The following is a 23,054-nucleotide window of genomic DNA, read 5'->3' as shown; positions in this document are numbered from 1 at the left end:
CTTAATCGAAGAGGAACATGTGGGTAACAAAGGATTTATTACATTACATACTTCTATCTTTTAGGAGCTGATTTTAAAGAAAATTATCCTTTCCCAAGAATTAAGTTATGAATTAGATGGTACATGTATATTTATATAGGTTTACGCAAAGAAAAATACTGGTCCTTCCTTCCTTCCTTCCTTCCTTCCTTCCTTCCTTCCTTCCTTCCTTCCTTCCGCAACTATTTATTGATTAACTACCTTGCTCTTGACTCTGTGCCAAACCCTGGGCATAACAGGAGTGAGATAGGCCAACTGTGGTCCCGGTGTTCAAGGAGTTCCTCCCCTTCTTCCCCCCTGCCCCTGCCTCCCACCCCCGTTTAAGTTAAGGGAGAAGACATTAATCAAACAATCATACTAATCATACCAACAATTGCAAAGTTGAAGTCACACTAGAGGATATTTTATAGTAGGGAGACTTGCATCAGAGCCACAAGAGAAGTCTTAACTAAGGAACTGACAATTTCAAACACAGGAAACTACGTGAGCAAAGGCCCTGTGGCATGAAGAATCATGACCTGAGAGGCCACTGTGGCATCTATCTGAAGAAGCAGGGTAAAGAATTTCTTCTTTATTTATTATTTAAAAAATTTTTTAAAGGTTTTATTTATTTGAGAGAGAAAGCGTGCATGTGTATGCACAAGCAGGGGCGGAGCAGAGGGAGAGGACAAGCAGACTCCACGCTAAGTGTGGAGCCCCATGCAGGGCTCGATCCCACAACCCTGAGATCATGACCTGAGCTGAAATCAAGAGTCAGATACATAACCCACTGTGCCACCCAGGGATCTTCTTTATTTTTAGAGCAATGGAAGCTGTTGGAGGGTTTTAAGTAGAAAAGCAGCATTCTCAGTATTATGTTGTGGGAATAGAGTGTGGGGACTGGGAGAATAGTGAATGACCTAGGTTATTATAGGAAGAGGCTCCTGAAGTCATGTGGACAGGAGGCCGTGGTGGCTTGGGGTGAGGTGGAGAATGCATTTGGGAGATATTTAGGGGATGAAATCAATAGGACTAGAGAGAATCCGAATGTGGGTGAGGGAAAAAGGGCAGTTAAGGGTGAGTCCTAGGTCCCTGGCTTCTATAACAGGAAAGGTGGGAGTGTCTTCTGCTGAGAAAAGGGAAGTAGAAGAGGGCCGTGGATTGGTGGGTGGAGAGATCAAGAAGTTAGTTCTGGAACTGTAGGTGTACCTGTGAGACATCCATATGGAGAAACACCTGCAGGTGGATAAATGGGTCTGAGGCCCTGATGGAATCTCTGGTCTGGAGACAGGCATTTGTCAGTCACGGGTAAGTTTGCTATTGATGAGAGTGCATGGGAAGAGAATACAGAGTGGGGGAAAAAGAGAGAACCCGGCACCACGGGTGACTATTTAATGGCCAAATATAGGAGGGTGAGTTCACGAAGGGAAGGTGGCAGCCAGAGAGGTAAGGGGAAGACCAGCAGAACCCTGCATCACCAAGCCCACGAAAGAGTTGCCAAGAGCGACAGTGTGGTCGGGGGGTTAAGCAACGCTGTCTGAGCAGCGAGATGAGTGGTCACTGAATCTAGGGACACGAAGGTCATGGCGACCCTAGCAAGACCAGTTTTAACAGAGGATGGAGTAGCCGCCAGAATGAGGGGTCGGGGAGTAAGTGGCAAGTGGAGGTTGGGGAAGACAGGATAAAAAATTCAAGTGCTTTGACTATGACGAGGACGCTAAGAAGTGGCTGAGTGGCCATAAGAGGCTGAGTAAGTGGCAGGTCCTAAAGCGTATTCTAAAGAATCCTAAAGGATTCTGCCAAGAGACAGATTGTCTCTGAGGGAGAAGAGTCACCAGACAGTGCAAAGGTCCTGAGGAGACAGGCCCCGAAGGGAGCCAAAGCCCGAGTGGAGGGACGGCTGTGAATGTCTGGTATCCAGACCACGGAAGAGTCCTCGTGTTACAGCTTTAACTGCGCTCAGGTTGCAGCACGCAAATTTTCTGCGGAGATTGAGGGAGGGGCGTGCGTGCGTGCGTGCGTGCGTGCGTGCGCGGTGTGAGTGCCGCTGTCAGCCAAGGCGGCGAGAAGCCTGGCCGGAGGTTTTGTGGCAAGAAGGAGAGTGAGGTAGCTAATCGGAGAAAGGTGGTAAGAGGATTCACCTGTGATTAGCTTTTCTGCATTTGACGGTAAAGCAAATCGGCTCTATTGCGTGGCCTTCTTCGGAAGGATTCGGCTGCTGGGGGCTGGTCGTAGTTGGCTGGGTTCATCAGGGGAAAGATTTTGCCAGACAAGGGAAACAAAAAAAGCTGAAGGGGCAAGGGAATTTAGAGTACTGGCAACAGTGCTAGAAAATTGCTGAGCCACGGGCTCTCTGTTGGACAAGGAGAGAAGTGAAGATGGGAGAAGTTCCACGCGCTGCGCTTGAGGACGGAGCGCCGGACCGGAAGTCCGGAAGAGGCTGAAGGCCGTGGGCTCGGTGGGAGGGGCTGAAGGAGCCCGGACGCAGGAGCCGCGTGCAGAGCGTGGTTGCATCCAGGATTCTGGACGTGGAGCTGTGCGTGATGGCAAGACCCGATGTGTGTGCACTGGGGTAGATGACTTGAAGGAGAGCAAAACAATGGAGATGAACATTTGAGGAATGAGGGGCCGTTTTGTTGAATGATTGTCCCGTGTGCATTGAAGCTCCTGGGGGTGGCAGAGCTTGTAGACCAGAGGCTAAGACTTGGATCAATAACAGGGAGGGGAGTGGCAAGGACCCTGATAGAAGACAATGACAAGGAGAGGCAGAGCTGAAAACCACGGAGCTCAGAGAGTGGAATTGTTTTTATTTATTTATTTTTTTTGCAAGACAAAACAATAGGAGGGGGTGGGAGTAGAAATGAGGAGGGCGAGGATGGCAGCCCTACCTCCTGATACCAAAATAGGGAGGAGGGGAGAAACGTGAGAGCAATAGGAAGAAGTGTCCTTGGGGGGAAGCGAGTTTCAGTTGAGGCAAGGTGCGTGAAGGAAGGTCAGTGAGAGCTGAGGAGCTGGGCGAGTTTCCCTGATGGCCTGCGAGGGGCGGGGCACTAGATCAGGGCCCCCACTAGAGCCTTACTATGAGAACACAGAGGAGGCAGAGTGCTACAAACTGTAGGCCAGGAAGAGGAAAAAAGCCTTAAAAAATCATAAGAAAGAGAACCTAGTTAGCGGACTAATCTCTACCAATGTTAAACTAATTCAAACCAAGAAGAGTAGGACCCCCCCAAGCAGGTCTCCAGATGCCCTTACCCTAGCAAGGGACGCTTTCAGTTAGACAAGAATTTGTCGAAACGAGGGTTTGAACCCCATTTGAGACAATTCTCTTAATATTTAACCCCCAATATTTGGGGTAGCTTAAAAAGTGTGTTTGCTACCTAGTGAAAACAGAGAACAGCTGACTAAAAAAAAAAAAACATATATAAGCTTGCCAGTTAAAGACGCCAATCCAATCATCTCTTGGCTTTCTCTTTAGTCTGAATGATCTCTGTCTCTTACTTGTTTGCATACATCTTGTTTTCTATTCCCCATTGAATTTAGGGATAGAACGTTCCCCAAGTTCTTGGTGTCCCTCTAACTACGGACCTCAGGAATGGATGCAGTGCTCTGGGGAAAGTTGAGCTAATACCAAGTAGGGAGGATGATGTCACTGTTCCTCCAGGCGCTTGTTTGTGCATCCCAACACTGCGGTGTTTTAAGAGCTGGTTTTACCACTGATTGCAGCTTATCTATTTTCATGGCTGACTCTTGTTTAGATGTCCTCGCCTGGAGCCGGTCACGTCTCACCTTCTATTTGTACACTTCATTTCCCTCTCGTGAAGGCACTACCCTGTATTTATCGCCAGTGAACTTAAAAAAAGCATTCTGACCACTTCTCTAATTTAGTCAGGTTATTTTAAATTTTGCTGTTCACCAGCAGGCCGATGCTGGCCTTCCCAGTGCTCCAGTGAGGAAGTGACTAATGTTCTCCGAGTTCCCTTCATGCCAGTGCTGTGTCGGAGGGCATCTGTTTGCAAACATTTGCAGCCGAGTGGTTATCGGCTACTCTTGGGGCTTCTCTTCTGTGCAGGGGGCATTTTCCACATGCCTCCATCATCTTCCTCCAGGCCTTTATCAATGTTAAGAGAATTAACTCCCTAGCATTTCGCACCATAGGTCAAGCTTTTGTAGATGCAGATGTCAAACAGGGTTATTTCTGAGTTCATGTATGTAGACAACAAGAACTTAATCTTTTAGATTCAAAATCAGCACCCAGATTTGTATATCTTTTTTTAAGTTTTTGTATATATTGTGTTTCTCCGGGTTGATTTTGGTCCCCAGGAAGTGTGGTTCTAATTTTTAACCCAACCATTGCACACTGTCAGGGCATCATCAGGCATCGATTGAAAGAAGAGTGACTGTCCAGAGAGTTCTGGAAAGGAGACACCGCAGCATGCACAAATCCTCCCTCAGGAAGAACTAATCTCTTGCTCGGCCGAGTTACGGTGCGTGGCACTGTGTCTCCTTTTCCTCTCCTCCTTTAAGTGTTGTTACACATACTTGCACCTAAATCTTGCCTCCCCTAAGAAAATATAGGCCTGCTGAGGAAAGGGCTGGTGACTTATTCATCCGTGTTTCACTCACAGAATCTTACGTAATGTCTTACAACAGTCAGCTCTCAATAAGTATTTGTGGAGTGAGCAAACAAGGAAAGGACGCATACGATTTGAGAGAGTTCGATTCCAAGGTGGATTTTTTTTTCCCTCTGGCAAAGTCATTTAATTTTGATCAAACGCTTTCTTTTTTCTAAATAGGAACTTTAACTAATTGATTTAAATGGTGAAAGGAATGGAAAAAAATACATTTGGCCTTTGGAAATAAAGATGTTTTTGGAGAAAAGGAAAACCTTTGTGGATGTTTCTCTAAAAAGCACTCAAATCAGTTGTCCTAAGCAAATGTAGGAGGAAGTCATGTGTTTGCCTGCCCCTCTCAAGTTTGGACAAGATATTTGGAAGTGCTCAACAGGCAGCAGCAAATCAGTGAGGGCCATATGCTGGGATCCCATTAGATGACTCCAAAAGCTCTGATTATGAGCAAAAAAAGCATATGCAACCAAGTGTTTCTGGGTAAAGCACACGTTCAAAAATGAGCAAGGCAGTTTGGGAAAAGTTAGATTGAATTAAACATATAAATCGGATACTTTGTTATACTGTCATTGCCCTGCCGGATTATCTAGACCAGGCTAAGAAGGCTATTGTTTGCAATAATTGACCTCTAGTCAATAGGTGCCTTTAAGTCCTGTCAATAAGTACCCCTTTCTCTGGCAGGCAGTCCACTGCACTACGGCCCAAAGAATGTATTGTGCCTAAAACTCCATCGCGGGACTATTTGTGTCTATGGCTTGGCATTTTCTCCACAGAATTTATAAAAGGTCTTAGCTAATGTAAACGTTTTGGTAAGAAAAAATGGCCACTTGTAAAAACCAGTAATCTACTCAACTATTCTAATATGGTTTGATATATTAACGGAAGATCAGCCACTGTGTTGCTGTTTCTTGGCATGTCAGGTGGAATGTAGAATAAAGAAGGAGAGATGCAGATATGAACTACAGTCTTGGCAGGAGGTACTGCCTCGGTCAACATACAAGCTCGCCAGGACCTGGTGCTGAGCTTTTCCAGCCAGAGCCAGGGGGTTGGGGGTGGGGCATGAGAAGCCATAGCCTGAGTCCATTGTCTGGTGGGATCTGGAAAGATTTCTGCAATTGCAAAACTTGCAGGTCTAGAGAGAAGTTTGGAAACTGAGGTATCCATGGCATTGCAAAATATCCCTACAGATGCAGAATTGAACCAGCCTACAGATTCTCAACACTAACAAACAAAATATAAAACTTCCCTAACTGCTGAATACAACTACTCTCATTTATTGAAAAGTCACTCTGTTAGGCATTATGCTGAATGCTTTATATAGGATATCCCATTTAATTCCTCACCACTACTTGATGGGGGGGGATAATTATCTCCATTTCATAAGTGAACAAACAAGATTGTGGAGGATTAAAGGACTTGCCCAGATCCCCCAACTAGAAAGTGGTTTGGTCACCACATCTCTCTGATTTCCAAGCCTGGGCTCCTCCACTCTGCTACACTGCCATTCCCTGGAAGATTGTGCGCCCTGGGCCCTTGGCACTTGGAGCGAGCTCTGACTTGATCCCCAAACTGCTTGGCAGAAAACGTGGCACCCTGCCCAGTTCTAGCCAATCCCCTCTGTTTTTTCTCAAAAGGTGTCTGATGGAAGACTTGTCCTACAAGATGATTTGCAGAGAAATGGGTTCCAAACAAACAAAAGATGGAGAAATGCTGCAAATGAAAATTCCTTTTTGGAGATTCATATTATATGGTAGAATCCTAAAGGCTCAGGACAGTCTTGCATGAAGGACACAGTCTAGCTCTGTGTTCCCAAGCTGATTCGAATACAGAATCCTTCCTGCTTGCATAAAATCTATTAATAACTATGGAAAAATTGTATTCCACAGGACAGATCTTGGAAAATGGTGATTAAGGGCGTTTCCTAGCCTCCCCTCTCAAGAATGTCTCTCAAAATCAAGTGGATTTTCCTGCATCCTTTTGGACAAAAGGCTGCTCTCTTTAAAGGGGTGAGTTCCTATTGCCAACCTCATCCAGATTTCATACCCTTTTCCCTCTCTATGGCTTCACTTTGCCGAGGCCCCAATCATAAGAATAAATCCATGTAAATCACGACACAGATGTTGATATAGAAGAGAAAAGAAAGGTGATGGGGGCAAAGGAAAATAGAACAAAATAGAAGGGAATGGGAGATTCAGTTTTCTCTTTCGAAAGCTCAACCACCACTTCCTTAATGGTGTCTGAGAACATACAGAATGTATTTACAAACTTTCCTATTGTTGAACCATTCCAAAAAGATTTGACAAATCACGTGTTTGTGTACAGAATTTGCAAATTCAAAGTGAGAAAAATTCTCAGTCTTCTGTGACAGGGATGTCACTGAATGGAAGCAGTTCTGTTGTTCAGTTCTGTACAGCACTGACCTTCTGTAGAGACAATAATTAGTTCATTCATTCAACAAGTGTTTATTGAGCACCTACTAAATGCCAGGCTTTTTTTCCTATGTATTTAAATAAGGAGGTTAAAAATACTGTGTGTTGGAAGGTGATAAGTGCTAGAAGAGAAATAGAATAGAAAAATTGAATAAAGGGGGATCATATGGGTAGGGGGAGGGGTACAAATTGCACTTCTAATAGACGGGAGAGATGAGAGAAGGTGAAAGGTCAGCAAAGATCTGAAGGAGTGACCTGAAATCTTACCATGCGTTACAATTCTGCTCAACACCCCACTACATATCTCCATGCATGTGAACATATGTGCTTGTAATTTTTCAAAAATGGCATCATACAGTATATATTACTCTATAACGTGCTTTTCCACTGAATCGTATTTGTAATGTCATTTTCCTGGTTTATGAAAAACTCTATGCTTATAGATATTCTGTCACATGTTTTTAAAAATCAGGATGATATCAAAATATATGCATTAAAAATGTCACTCCTATTTTCATGCCTGTCCACACTTTTCTTCTCCATAATAGAAACAGGAGAGCTTATATGTATCCTTCCAGTATTACTTTATGCATATACAGCAAATACAGATTAATATTCTTATTCCGCTCCTCCCCCCACCACTTCTTACACAAAAGGTTACATACCACACACTGTTTTCTGCTTTTTAACTTAACATGAGGGGGATCTTTCCCATATTAGCACAGAGGGGTCTTTTTCAAGTTTGGGCATTGGTTGTATGGCTGTGCCGTAATTTATTTAACTGCTCCACTATTGATGGTTATTTGGGCTTAGTTAGTCTTAAACACAAGGAGACATGCCCTTGAAATAGGATGTGTCTGAAGCGAAATTTAAGGGATGATACTAAGTTATTCAATTTTTTCCTTGAATCAATGGGAAAAAATGTTGCACAAAACTTGCAATGACATCTATGGCTGCTCTAAATATTGAGAGTCCCTGGGCAAATGTTTATGACTGAGATTTTTTTCTGTTCATGTTTATTTCTCATGATAAGAGCAGTAGAAATTTGTAATGAAACGTATTTAAAAGAATATTTCATGGGGCACCTGGATGGCATCATCGGTTGTGCGACCAACTCTTGATTTCAGCTCAGGTTGAGATCTCAGGGTCATGAGATCAAGTCCCGTGTCTGGCTCCACACTTGCTTTCTCTCTCAAGTAAACAAATAAGTCTTTTTTAAAAATTTAAAAATAATACTTCACAGGTTTATTCACAGGTTTTGAATATATCGTAAGTGTCTATCTGGTCAACTATCATATGTATCTATTTCAACAGTAATGGTAAAAGTAGTTTAAATTTCTCTGTTAAATATTTCTATTGCAATTTTTTTAATCAGTTATTTCCCCCAAAGCTTAAAATTACTCATTGTGAGCATTAGTATAAGATTATTCTTCAAACTAGTTTATGTTTTCAGAAATGTAGGTAGCTAAATGTTGCATAGAATGAGTGAATGAATACCACGTGCATGCCAGGTGCTTCCAAAACTTATCTCACGTGATCCTCACAAATCGGTGATGAGACATTATCAGCTCCTTTTAAAGAGAAGAAAATAGAATCCTAGAGGTAAAATGCTATGCCCAAATTACATTTCTATTTAGTGTAAGAGTCAGGATTCAGTCCTTAGTGTTTTTTTGCTCTGCAATCTGTGTGCTTATCCAGTGTATTACCCCGACTCTCAGGAAGTTGATGGTATGTGGCCTGTGCTCATTTATTTGCTGACAATTTTCAGATAAATCACCTTCCTTTAAATTAAAAAAAGAAAAATCATTTTGCCATCTTTTAAATTAAGAAAAGAAAAATCATTTAAGGTTTTGTAAGCTAGCCAGGGACATATGTCAGTGCTCTCTCTCTCTTTTTTTCTTTTTTTTTGCCCTCCAGAATAAAGTAGCTCTGAAAAGAAGTGATGCATATTAGATAGTAGGTCTTGGCTTCTAAAATTTAATAATGGGACAACAAATTTTTGTAGACAAACCATTGTCTCTTACAAAGATAAGGTAGAAAGAAACGCAGAGAAAACCACTCTAGAGCATAATTTCAGCTTCTTCCACAGAGAAACCAGATCTGGAGAGATAAGTATGTCACTGAACAAAAGAAAGTAAAAGAAAAATGGAGTAATTAGAATCATATCACCAGTTTCGTAGAGCATGGCCATATTATAACTGTTCCCTATTGACAGAAATACATTATCATCTACTGTTGGGAGTTGTCATTTGGCAAAATATGCTTTATAGAATTATACTAGAAAAAAATTCAAAAAAGGTGGAAGGAGTCCTGTGATTCACATATTGCAAAAATATCTTGATATATTTTGATATATCTTGAGTGTAAGCTAGTTCATCCTCTTGTCTAGGTTGTTGATATATTTGTGAAATGTAATGTATACTGAGATTTTCCCTTCCCATCTCATCGGCCTATCTTCCTCTTTCTCTCAGAATTGGAGAACTAATGTGGATTTGAGTTTCTCCATTGTGAAGTAACTCTACTCAGAGAAAGTGTGAATGCTGTCTGTGCATAATAACGTCATGGCATTCATTTGGGAGAAACAAAACCAAAATGATATCAATGGAAAAATAGAAAATTTTTGTGGGTAGGGCAGATTCAGGAAAAAAAAATGGATTCTTTTGGTTGGTAAGAGTTGTTTGATTTCAGATATTCTGACAGAGAACTTATGGACCCAGAGTGAAGGCACCCACCCTGACACCTGTCCCAGTAAATCCCAACTCTAGGCATTCAAACCCCTTGAGTCTAGAACTGCTGCAGTTCATGGGTTCCAGGATGTATTCACTTCATTCCCTGAGCAGGCCGGGGGAGGTGATACCTGGGACAGTGATACCTGGGACAGCTGGAGAAGGCCCAGCCCCATTTACCTCAGTCAAAATGGGCAGAGACAGAGAACTCCTTGTGATTTAAGGGGCAGTGAAGCACATTTACCTGAGAGAAATGACATAGCTGGAGAGATGGAAAGATCTTTCCCTCAAATTTCCTCTTCTCAGGGAAGAGCTAGGCCTATCCACCTAGGAGACCACAAGAAGTGTCCATCACAGGAGCTACATACGTGTAAAAAAATTTTTTTTAAGGATTTATTTATTTATTTGAGAGAGAGCAGAGAGAGAGTGAGTGAGCATGGGGGTGAGGGGGGCAGAGGGTGAGAGACAGAAAGAGAGAGAATCTGGAACAGACTCCCTGCTGAGCTTGGAGCCCAATGCAGGGCTTGATCCCACAACCCTGAGATCATGACCTGAACTGAAATCAAGAGTTGGACGCTCCAGTGACTGAGCCACCCAGGTGCCCCTAAAAATATTTTTTGATACGAAGTAATGGAAATTGGGCATTGGAAATATTAGTCACACTTGTAGTTGTATATTCTTGATATATCTTTCTAGGCACATAATAAAATAAATGAAAATTCAAAATAGTGATTACCACTGGGAATGGGAATGAAATCTACAAGGGGTAAAACTAAGGTTTTTAATGTATCTATTAAATGTTATGTTTTTAAAAGTAGTGTGAAGCAGGTATGACAAACTTTAATATTTGATAAACTGGTTGACATGCTCATGAATGCTAAATGAATTTCACTCTGTGGTTTTTTGTCATGGTTTGAAATATTTTATGTGATCAATATGTAGTGGCTTGCTAAGCATCCATACCAGTCTCCTTCTGATGTGCCTCCCTGAGCTCAGAGACTAGAAAGCTAAAAACTAGACTCTCTTCCACCTGGGGTCCCTGGTATGATATTAGGTTCCAACAGCATGAGACTTAATTGGAACTGACATAACTGAGGGGAGAGGCAGGAGTGGGGCATCTATTTGGCGGGATGGCCGTAGAGATAGCGTGGTTCCAAAGTCAGTAGTGGGTTCCCCAGCATAGCCAAGGTGGCATGCTTTGGAGCTAGCGGGCTCTCAGACCATGCTGTGTGCAGGTGTGTGCGTGTTAACACCAAGCAGAAAACCAGCAGAGACAGAGTTCCAGAAATGTGTTAATCTGCATAGGGGTGGTCTTAAGGCTGTGGTTGAATGCTAAGCTATGCATGTGTCACGTGAAATACCACAGACAGGCGAAGAACAACTATTTAAGCTGACCATTCCCAGGATCATGCAAGGCTAGAAGATATTCTGACTAGTCAGAACTCAGAGATCTAGTTGAATGCTCAGGCAGTTGATAGGAGTGTTTCATTTTAGTAGTGGGATTAAATTAGCGTTTGATTAAAGACTACTCTAGACAAACCCCCAAAAAGCTTATAAACAAACTTCAAAAGGGTCAGATTGACTTGCAAGTGACTTAACTGCCAGCCAAAACAAAATTCAACATCCTTTACAGGAAGAAAAAAAATTCAGATGCTCAACAGTGTAATAGTTACAATATCCAGCATCCAATAAAAAAAATTCATGTCAATATAGGAAAACAGAAACAAAAAAAGAAAAAAAAAATGACAGCAATGATGGAATCAACAGAAAAAGCCCTTAAAGCAACTATTGTATGTTCAAGTATCTAAGGAAAAGCAAGAGCATAAAGAGCAGGATAGAAGAAATTTAAAAAGAACAAAATGGAAATTTCTGGAGTTGAAAAACACAATGTCTGAAGTAAACATTTCATTAGATGGGATTAGCAGCAGATTAGACATGCATAAAAGAGCAGTGAACTTAAAAACATTGCAGAAGAATGTTGGGTAGCCAGACTGAAGCAGAAAGAAGAAAAGCACAGGGCCTGGATGGCTCAGTGGGTTAAGCATCTGCCTTTGGCTCAGGTGGTGATCCCAGGGTCCTGGGATCGAGCCCTGTGTTAAGCTTCCTGCAGTGGAAAGCCTGCTTCTCCTTCTCCCTCTGCCCCTCCCCATGCTCGTGCTCTCTCTCACACACTTGTTTTCTGTCTCTCTAACATATATAGATAGATAGATAGATAGATAGATAGATAGATAGATAGATAGATAGAAGAAAAGCATGAAAAAAATGAACAGAGCCTTAGCACCCAGTAGGACAATAAATACCAAGTGGTTCAGATACATGTAATTGGAGTACAGATGGAGAGGAGAAAGGAGAAAACAATTCATTCGAAGAAAAAGATGTTTGAAGAAGTAATGGCCCTCAATTTTCCAAATCAACTGAAAAAAATCCGTAACCACACTATCAAGAAACAATGATAAACATAGAATATTAAAAGCAGTATGAGGAGAAGGGAAGGGAAGAATTAAACACGGGAGGAAAAAGTATAATCAGCAAATTCTCACCAGACACAATACAAGCTGGAAGACAGAATATTTCTGTTCTGAAAATGATGAAAGGGGAAAAAAGTCAACCTAGAATTCTATATCTAGCAAAAATATCCTTTAAAAAGACAGACAAAAAACCAGACATTTTCGGGCAAGTCTGTCTTAACAAAGAAGTGTTAAGGAAAATTTGTTCCTTGGGCTGATGAAACAGCCTGATAAAAACTCAGATTTGCATAAGGAACAAAGAATAGCAGACACAGTAAATATGTTAGTAAATATTAACGACTTTCTCACTTTTTATCTTTTTTCAAATAATTGACGATGCAAATCAAAATGAATGAGAATGTATTTGTGGCTTTTAGCACATGTAGAAGGAAGTGTGTGATGACAGCAGCACTAGTATAGGAGGGGGTGAATGAACCACGCTCTGCGTGAAGTGGTGGAATAGGGTGTGAAGGTGGACAGAGACAAGTTCAAGATGGATGTTATCAATCCTTGAGCAGTGATAACACTAGGGAGCTGGGAGGTGTATGGCAGCTCTGTGTATTCCTTCTGCAATTTTTCTGTAAGTCCAAAATTATTCCAAAATAAAAAGGTAAAAAGGAACTATCAACTTTTTTTTCTTTTTTCTTTTCTTTTTTTTAGAGAGAGAGAGAGAGAGAGAGTGTGAATGGTGGTGAGGGAGGGGCAGAGGGAGAGAGAGAATCTTAATAAGCAGGTTCCACATTGAGGTGGGGCTCAATCTCACAACCCTGACATCATGACTTGAGCGTAAATCAAGAAAGAGTAAGACACGTAACTGACTGAGCCACCCAGGCACCCTGAAACTATCACCTTTTTATATATTTAAAATGGGTGCATTTTATCTTGTTATTAATTTCTCAATAAAATTAATTTAATAAGCAAAGATACCACCGGGGGTCCAGTTTTGTTTCCTCTCTGTGTGTCACAGAATTAACTTCATTTTCAAAGTGGTTAACCATTGCAGTTTTCGAACAGCGCCAGCCACAACTGGGGCTGCTAGTTTCATGACTGTGTAGGGAGAAGGAAACTCATGATTCTCTCCCAGAAAGCCCCCAAACATCGCTTCTTTGGCCCCACTGCCCTGATGGGATCTTCTGCCTAAATGTACTCCTGAATGGAGTACTCTGGCCTGGCAAATAGGATACGTTGATTGACTAAAGCCAATCAGGGTCTACCCTGGAGGTGGAAATGGGGTTAGTCGCATCTAAACCCTGATGTTGGGGCGATTGGGGTCTTGTTGAAATGGTGGTAAAAAGGCATGTATGCTGGAGAGCTAGCCAACAAATGCCTGGAAGAGATGTCTTCTGGCTTGCTGTAAGGACAATATATTTTAAATTTCCAACCTAATAGGCTCTGAAGACTAATAACTTAACATTGCTTAACTATAGCTATTTCATCAGCCTACTTGCTCTTTCCACACAGAGAAATTTCCCAGGACTTGGGTGGGCTTGCACTTATACCATTTACATCAAGTATCAAATAAGCTCAAATCAACAGTTTTCATGACTTCTGGAAGATGCACCATTCCATTCTCTTTCCTTCTCCCTCCCCTTGACAGCCTTTTCTTCCTTTTCCCTCCCTCTCATTTCCCACGTTCTTTTTGTTCTGAATACCTTGTTTAATAGTAACAGGTAGAGCAATCTTTGAGTCAAGTGCAGTATCAAATGAAATTTGTTTGATAGTGTTGCTGCTTTCAAAGAATGTTTGTCCTATAGATCCCGAGGCTTTGATTTTTCCAGCAGCTATCAAATGTAAAAATGGTTAGCATTACATATAAAAACATCAAATGTTCTAGCTGTGAGCTCTCTGCAAGGGAATAATCAGTTTTAAGAGTGGGAATTGGAACCTCGGCAAACAGAAGAATGCAGTCGCAGTGAGTTTTCCCTCCCCCTTGCCTCTGGTATACAATTTTCTCACACTTCCATTGGTAGATGTTTCCCCAGTGACTGTCATGGTAGAAGATTGTAATTTTCCTAAGCCTAATCAAATGCTTCTAGCTTTGACTGAGTCTAACACTTTTGGAACGGATTTCAAATTTTCAAGGAAAAATATGTAACTAGTTTCAGAGTTTGCCAATAACAGGAATACACATCAAATAATGTGTTAACTGTAATTATGTTTTAGTTAGCAAGCTCTTATATAATTAGCAATTTTTAGATTACTGTAATAATCAAAAATGCATATATTTTGATAATGTACTGATTACATAGCCCACAGAATATCGCAATTCTTAAGATGCTTTCCTCTGAGCATTTTTAGAATTCATACAGTGAAAAGTCAGCTCATCTAGCTTCTCAGCTGCAAACCACTTAACAAATCCAGAGTGAATTTGAAAAATGCCAGCCCTGCTATCTGAAGAGCCTGCCATTGTGCCAGATTCCGCTGATGGAGGAATGTTTTCTACAGCTTAAATATCAATTGTGAAAAAGTATCCAGCAGAAAGTAGAAATATTAGACAAAGGGGAAGTCTTTTAACCTGAGAAAGGTTGTACTATTTCCCTAGCTAGAGTGGTCTGGACTAATGATGTCTGAATTCTGACTTTCCAGATTTGTCTGTTTTAGAAGTGTTACTTTTCCTTTTTTTTTTTTTTTTTAAATAATCTCTACACCCAACGTGGGGCTCGAACTTGAACTCACAAGATCAAGAGTGATCAAGAGTCACACTCTATACCCACTGAGCCAGCCGGTGTCCCTACATTTACTATTTTTAACTTTAAAACATTTTACACCATTCACTGTTATTAATTCACAATTTGGTTGAGTGTTAATTAAAATAAGTCAAGTATAATGCGGGTATATTTAACCCAAGTTTGCAAATCAAGGTAAATCATTGTTCTTTTTCCCAGAAGGGAAAATATTCTGTGCTCTTTCATTGGGAACTGGTGTATAGGCATGAGGTATGAGTGTGTGAAGCCAGGATTTACAATAATTAACCTCACACTCAGCCTAGTGGCAGAGTTAGAGACACTAGGGCCATTCTGTCCAAGAGAATATAGTGTGAGCCACAGATGTTCTGTCTAATGTCCCAGTAGCCATATAACAAGCAAAAAGAAACAGGTGAGACTAATTTTAACAATATATATTTTTTAGCCCTATATATCTAAAATACATGAGTTCAACATATCATTGATATAAAATTATTAATAACATACTTTACCTGTTTTTCATACCATGTCTTTAAAATTTAGTGTGTATATCATCCTTACAGCACGTGTCAGTTTGGACTAGCCACATTTCAAGGGGTCAATATCCACATGAGGCTAGTGGATACCATATTCGACAACATAGCTCTGGGTAGATTCGCCATGGATTGGATGTCATCTGCTTATCAGGCTTTGGAAGATGAATTATGTTAATGGATTTTTAAAAATATGAACTTCTTTTGAAGTATAAAACAGAGAGATGCACAGATCATAAGTACAGTTGGGTGAGTTTTCATGGAAACATAGCTGTTGAACTAGAATCCATGAGATGGAATATTAACAGAACCACAGAAGTTCCCTCATGATCCCCTTGGATTTTCTTTTAATATCACAAATATCAAGACCTTGCTCTCCTCCTTCTCTTTCTAAGTGGATCTACTTATATAACCAAGAAGAAGATATTGCTGATGTGTTGAAAACCAGCCCTTTGGTGCTCACGGCATTTTCATCGATGGCCATTAACCTGGATTATGGACCCTCCCCACAAATATGAAGAAACTCTCATGGGGATCACTCTAGGAAAGGAGGCTTGGGAACAAAGGACGTCTCTGACTACTTACAAAATTGTGCGTATCTGTATTTGTCCTGGCTCTCATTTAGTTTCAAATATAGAGTGATTTAGATTCAAATGCCTTCTTAATCAGCTTTCTTTCCTCACATGGTCATTAAATATAAGAGTAGGGTATGAGAGAGAAAATAGTTCTCAGTTATATCAACTTCCATGAAATATTGTACAGATGATAAACATTTTTGATCAGGCAAGGTTCTCTCTTGGCAGAAGAAGAACTGGGCGTACAACATATACTCTAGAAATATTTTGCATAACGAAGAGCATGAGAAGCAGCCAGCTTCTCATGTACAAGTAGCCAGCACTTTATGTATTTTTTTCTGAAAAAAATTTTTGGAAGGCTCTCCTGGAGGTTTATAGGTGTAAAATCTTTCTGGAGCCAGGTTGGGGTGGGGGAGGTGCACAGAAATGGTCAGAGTGAGGGTAAGTGTGAATGCAAGGAAACAAACATGGCCAAGCTAGAGAGGAAATCACCCATCTCGCCTGCTCCTTTAGGATCCTGTGCCTGCCAGGGGAGAGCAGTGGTCTTACAGGGCATTCCTAGGCAGACAGCAGCCTCATCAACGCACAAATCAAAATGGCTCTCCCAGGAAATAGGACGTCTTGCTCCCGCTGTGAGCTTGATGGCTCTTTCTCTCTCCTTCTCTCCCTTTCTGGCTCATCCTTCCCAGGAGGGTGCCTTTCTTTGGAGGAAAAAGTGTCTGCGCTATTTTCAAGCACCTGACAAATGAAGGTCATCATGAGAGCTGGACGGCCACATAGCTATTTAAGTGGTTAAAGGCAGAAAATGATATTGGCTAAAACCCAGTCTTTCCATAGCTTAGTGACTATTTTGTCAGGCCTTCTTCTGAAGAGACTGAAATCATTTTATAATATTGGTGTGGAGGAAATGAGGCTGAGAGTTTCATGTTATATCACTTGGTCTGTGTCGTAGAATATGATTTAACCCTGGTGTATCTGAATGGGATGAAAAGCTGTATCATCATGGAGTCTCGGGCCTGGGAAATGGGCTGGCAGCAGTGCACGACCCGTGGGTTAAAGGTCTCATTGCCCACAAGACTTCTGATCGAGTATCTCCAGGAGACTCTTTGAATAATAGCATTAGAACATTCAAGAATGAGGGGTGCCTGGATGACTCAGTTGGTGGCGCGTGAGACTTTTGATGGATCTTGAGAGTGTAGATTCAAGCCCCGTGTTAGGCGTAGAGATTACTTAAAAATAAAATCTTTTTTTAAAAAAAAGAACAGTCAAGAATGAAAAAGTTAGTAGAATCTGAATATTTACATGCAAAACAGATCCTCCTGTTCCCTAAAAAAGAAAACACAAAGCAAAAAAGTTATTCAAGGGGCACCTGGGTGGCTTAGTTGTTAAGTGTCTGCCTTTGGCTCAGGGCGTGATCCCAGGGTCCTGAGATCAAGCCCCACATCGGGCTTCCTGTTCCGCTGGGAAGCCTGCTTCTTCCTCTCCCACTCCCCTGCTTGTGTTCCCTCTCTCGCTGGCTGTCTCTCTCTGTGTCAAATAAATAAATAAAATCCTTAAAAAAAAAAGTTATTTGAAGTTATTATTTTTTTCAGCTTTATTGAGGCTTAACTTAATATAACACCATAAGATATTTAAAATGTACAATGTGATGATTTGAAATAGTACAAAGTGTGACAGGATTCCCCCCATCTAGTTAATTAACACTTCTATTGCCTCACAGAAAAGTCAGTGCTAGTTATGTAGTTACTGCTTGTTTTTTAGCAAAGGGAGCATAGATCTAGCTCTGGGAAGGCAGTTTTCTACAGCAGCAGGAGTTTGATCTCCAGATAACCCCCAGACAATGCCTAAAACCTACCCATTTCCATTACAGTCCTCCCTAACTTCCTGCTTGAGGAAGAAGGTGGAAAAGGAGGGAAAGATGGTGACCACATGTATTTACTTTCTCTGGCTCTTCCCCCTATCTTCTGCCCCAACCTAGTCTTTACTCCCTGATAAGGGTCTCAAGGGTTGATGTGTTTGCGCAGAGCAGATAACTAAAGTTGTACTAGAGTTTCTCTTTGTGCACATTCTCTTAGGTAAGTTTATCACCGTCATGAATTCAGGTACCTCCTACACACCAGCAGATCTATATATACAGCATAGACCTTTCCTCTGAGCTCCAGACCCATAAATGGAGCTTCATAGTAGACGTCTCCAAGCACATGGTTTCTAGGTACATCAAATTCAGCACGTTCAATGGAGCTTGGGGTGTTTCCCTGACCAGTCCTCTTGCAGTAGTCTCTGCCTCAGTGAATGGCACCACCATGTCCCTAGTTGCCTGAGTCTGACACCTGGGAGTCATCCATGATCTTCTGCATTGGTGCTCCAACTTCCAGTCAATCACCAAATCCTATTGAATCAGCTCCTGCATTATCTTAAATCTATCTACTTGCTTCCACCACTCCTAACTGTACTATCATCACCTTGAAACAGTTATCTAATACCAGTCATATCCCTGGAGTGGGCATAGGGTCTCTCCATGCATGTCAAGTAACTATTAAATGCACAAATGTAATTGTCACTGCTTAAAACCCTTCAAAGTCTTGCTTCCTGCTTCTCTAAGAATAAACTCCAAAATCTTTAATACCATGCACTGGGCTCTGCATGAGCAGGTAAATTTTCCCTCTCCCATCTCCGCTCACCTCGCTTTCTGCTGCCCAGCCATGGTGGCCTCTTCTAGTTTCTTCCAGTGTGATCTACTTCTTCTTGCCTTGGACTTTGCATGCACTAGTTGCTCTGCTTAAAATGCTCTTCTCCTTCTAGGAAGACTCTAGACTCCTAAGACTAGCTCGGGGCCTACTGTTCCATGTTCTCACTATTTGAATGGGTAATTGTTCTATATCTCTCTTCTCACTGGGGGTCATGAGACAAGAAGTGCCCAGTGTTAGTACATTGTCGGGTATACAATAGACACCCAATAAATGTTTGTTGAATGGATGAATGAAAGAAAAGTCACTCATCAGTCTCACTAGAACTGGAAGGAAATCACATAACAGAGGCACTAGGGAGATAAAGAACTGGGATATAGGCATCTAAGTGGTTCAAGTCATCCACGTCAACCTCCCACCTCGGTAGGCCAAATTCCAATCAGCCACTAAATCTAGCCCCTGCATATCTTAAATCTCTACTTCAACTTTGGGTGAAGGCACAGTCCTCTAAACTGCCAGGTCTGCCCAAGACTTCTGACACAACCCATAAGTTTGAGGGTTCCCAGGGCCACCCTTCATCAGGCTAATTGGGCACAAATTCACAGACTTCCTTTGGCTTGATCATTTGATAGGATGACTCAGAGAACTCGGGAAAGTACTATATATATGATTACAATTTTCTTGTAGCAAAAGATACAAATCAGACCCAGCCAAAGGAAGAGACGCATAGGGCAGAATCTGGGGCTGAGAAGGCTCCAAACTTGAAGCTTCCATGTCCTCAATGATGCATTGCTCTCCCGGTTGTCTATGTGTGGCAGTACACACATGGAGTGTGGTCAACTAACAAGTTCACCTGAGCTTTGGTGTCGAGATTTTACTGAGGTTTCATTAAGCAGGCATGACTATTGAACATGGCTCACATTATGATTACCTCCTGGGAGGTAAGATTGGTAATAATGTGGCTCAAAGTCTTTAAAGTATGGTTAGTGCTCACTTTAAAACTATTGGTGTAGGCAGGGCCCCTATACTGAGTTATCTCTTTGCATAGCCTCTCAGGTGCCCACCATGAGTCATCTAATTAACAGAAACTATTAGGTGTGGTCTGAGGGCCCATTGTGAATAGTAACACATTTTTATCGGAATTCTTCGGGAAATTCCAAGGGTACAAAGATTAACTCCCAGGAGCAGGGACAAAGGCCAAACCTCTCTTTGAGTAAAGTTAATTCATCACCATACAGCGTCTTGGAACTGGCAGTTTGGTGCCCAGGACAGACAGTCTGTGCTCCTTTCCTAACTGTATATGTAAGGCCAAAGACCAGAAAAGAGCAAATTGGGGCTTAGGGAGGTTTTAGTCTTCAAATACTGTTAGCACACTTTAATTTGGTTACTTTTGTCTTTGGTTGCTTAAACTTCATGGTATAATTTCCTCCTAATAATGCGTGTTGACAGGGAAAAATTAATATTCCCAGATGTACAAATGAGAGACGCCATTTTCAATGACCACTACGGTAGGGTAGGGCTTAGTCAAACCAAAGGTTACGATGTATTTCCTTACCTTTTCCTGGTGATTTGAAGTTTACAAAATGCTTTATATAACTTATCCCTTTGGTTGCTAGTCATAGTGTAAAAAGAACATAAATAATTTGAAAATTGAGTGACAACACAGCAAAAAGATTATTCAACTTAATTTATTTAAGAATTAAATTGTGCTAGAATTCATTTTTCTAGCACCCAGAAGCATCATTTACATAAGAATTGATATGCTAATTGAGATTCATTTAGGAACTCTGTTATGTGACAATGCTTTGTTAATGTAGTTAACATTTTATAAATTTGAAAGTTCAAAATTTGATAGACAATTGTTTTTTGAGAGGTTTTTTTTTCTGAAATCAAGCTTATGTTAGTGTGACATGGAAAAATTAAGGTAAAATTGATAATTTTCTTCTCAGAAAGAAGCTATTTACCATTTAAGCAGAATATTTGTTCCCTTTCCCCCTAAATAGGTAGAAATTCTATCATGTGTCTTTTTGAGAACATGTTCTTTACTTCTAACATTATACCAACCTACCTGTCAGTGATTTTCAGATGCAGAAAGTTATAGCTTCACCCTTTGTTCCTTTAAAATTTCTATATTTAAACCTTTCACAAATTCATACTGTCCAAACTAAGAAGGCTTAGCTATAATGATGACATTTTTCTAAGCCTTTTAAAACATGGTTCCAGATACTTTATTAAAAACAAAACAAAAAAACCTAACTGGGCCTGGCTGGCTCAGTCAGTAGAGCATGCGACTCTTGATCTTGGGGTCATGAGTTCAAGCCTCATGTTGGATGTAGAGATTACTTAAAAAAAAACAAAAACCCAACCTACTAAAGAATTCTGGTTCATAAGAGCAGATTGGGCTCAGACCAAAGCCTTATTCTATACCTTCCAAACCCTAGAAATCAGAGAAAATAAATAAAATAAACTGGTAAATCCCTGATTGTTTTGTGGGGGGTTAGTTGGAGAACAAAAACTATGAGATGCTTCTAAAATATGGAAAGCAGAGAAGTTCAAATCTTAAAAGTCATAGCTGGAAATGTAAGAGTAATTGCTATAAAAGAACTTTCATAAATTAATAGATGTATTGCAGTGTATCAGGGCAGTAGAGAAGCAGGACCAGTAGGGGGTGTATACGTGTGTGTGTGTGTGTGTGTGTGTATAAAACTCACACTATGCATATACTATATACACATATATACACGTTTATGTATAGTGTGTAAGTACTACATATATATATTGTGTGTGTATGTATATATATATATATACATACACACACAGTAAGTGGGTAAGCCAATTTCCTGAACAAATCTTTTTGTACATAAGAATATATAGGAATGTGTATATAATAGAGGGATACTATGTATAGGGACTGGTTATAGGGATTATATAGGGATAAATATATAGGGATATAGTTTACATATAATTATATATTATATGCAAATAATATAGTATATGTAATTATATGTTATAATTAATATATATAAGTAATTGTGGGAACTAAGGATTATAGAGGGATATACAAATACAGAGAATATCCTATATAATTGTATGAGGATATATATGTATATCCCTATATAATTGTGAGAGGTGGTTAAGCAGTTTCTGTGAAACTATTGCCTCTGCATTTGATACTGAAGCTTGAAATCTACAGGCCTAGCATTCAGGGTGGAGAGATCACGAGCAGGGTGGAACTCATGAACACCAACTGAAACCCCTGGAGGAGAAACTGAAACCTGTGCCCATTCTTATTACATCTGACATTGGTGACAAAGGTATCCTGCAGAAGCTGGGCCCTATGTCATGGAGCTAAACATGCAAGCCTGGTTCGGGTGCCAGAGAAGTGGAAGGATGATCCAGACGAAGGTAAAACAATTGCAGGCCTAGCTGTAATTGCTTCCTGCATGTGGGATGCATTAGCAGATCAGTAGCAACATGTGAGAGCGTTCTAACCAGAAACATACAAGAAAGGGAATTCTGGGAAATGTAGTTCAGCCTAGCCAAGTCGGCACATTACAAAGTCATCATATCTAGAAAGAAAAAAAAATATGTTCCAGAGGAAGAGGTGGAGCAAAGACATAGAAGGTGGTCAAGTTAAAAAATAAGTAAGTCCTGGGGATGTAATGTACAGCATGATTATTATAGTTAATAATATTGTATTGAATATTTGAAAGTTGCTAAGAGAGTAGATCTTAAAAGTTCTTATCACAAGAAAAAATTTGTAACTATGTGTGGTGATGGATGTTAACTAGATTTATTGTGGTGATCTTTTTGCAATATATACAAATATCAAATCATCATGTTGTACACCTGAAACTGATATAATGTTATATGTTGATTATATCTCAATTTTTTAAAAAGAAGGATGCAAGCAATACATCAGTGAAACAATTAATTAATTAATTTTTAAATGTTTTTTTATTATGTTAGTCACCATACAGTACATCCCTGGTTTTTTATGTACAGTTCGATGATTCATTAGTTGCGTATAACACCCAGTGCACCATGCGATACGTGCCCTCCTTACTACCCATCACCAGCCTATCCCATTCCCCCAACCCCCTCCCCTCTGAAGCCCTCAGTTTGTTTCTCAGAGTCCATAGTCTCTCATGCTTCATTCCCCCTTCTGATTACCCCCCCTTTCTTTATCCTTTTCTTTACCTACCAATCTTCCTAGTTCTTATGTTCCATAGATGAGAGAAATCATATGATAATTGTCTTTCTCTGCTTG

General features: G+C 40.7%; 1 long non-coding RNA gene across 3 annotated transcripts; it reads left to right on the top strand.

Moving 5' to 3' along the window:
• The first annotated feature begins 1,194 nt into the window (after nt 1-1,194).
• On the top strand, nt 1,195-22,327 carry LOC121106338. 3 transcript variants are annotated; one of them, XR_005838971.1, is made up of 4 exons: nt 1,195-1,326; nt 6,530-6,649; nt 15,918-16,113; nt 21,978-22,327. It is a non-coding gene; the product is annotated as an uncharacterized LOC121106338 (long non-coding RNA). The 3 variants fall into 3 exon arrangements; XR_005838969.1 differs by lacking the exon at nt 21,978-22,327 and adding an exon at nt 16,787-17,496; XR_005838970.1 differs by lacking the exons at nt 1,195-1,326; nt 21,978-22,327 and adding exons at nt 4,382-4,502; nt 16,787-17,496.
• The last annotated feature ends 727 nt before the right edge of the window (nt 22,328-23,054 follow it).

The sequence above is a fragment of the Ursus maritimus genome, unplaced genomic scaffold, assembly GCF_017311325.1.
Source record: "Ursus maritimus isolate PB19 unplaced genomic scaffold, ASM1731132v1 scaffold_31, whole genome shotgun sequence".
Classification (NCBI taxonomy): domain Eukaryota; kingdom Metazoa; phylum Chordata; class Mammalia; order Carnivora; family Ursidae; genus Ursus; species Ursus maritimus.
The sequence above is the reverse complement of the archived record's forward strand: the minus strand, read 5'-3'. Positions and strand labels throughout refer to the sequence as shown.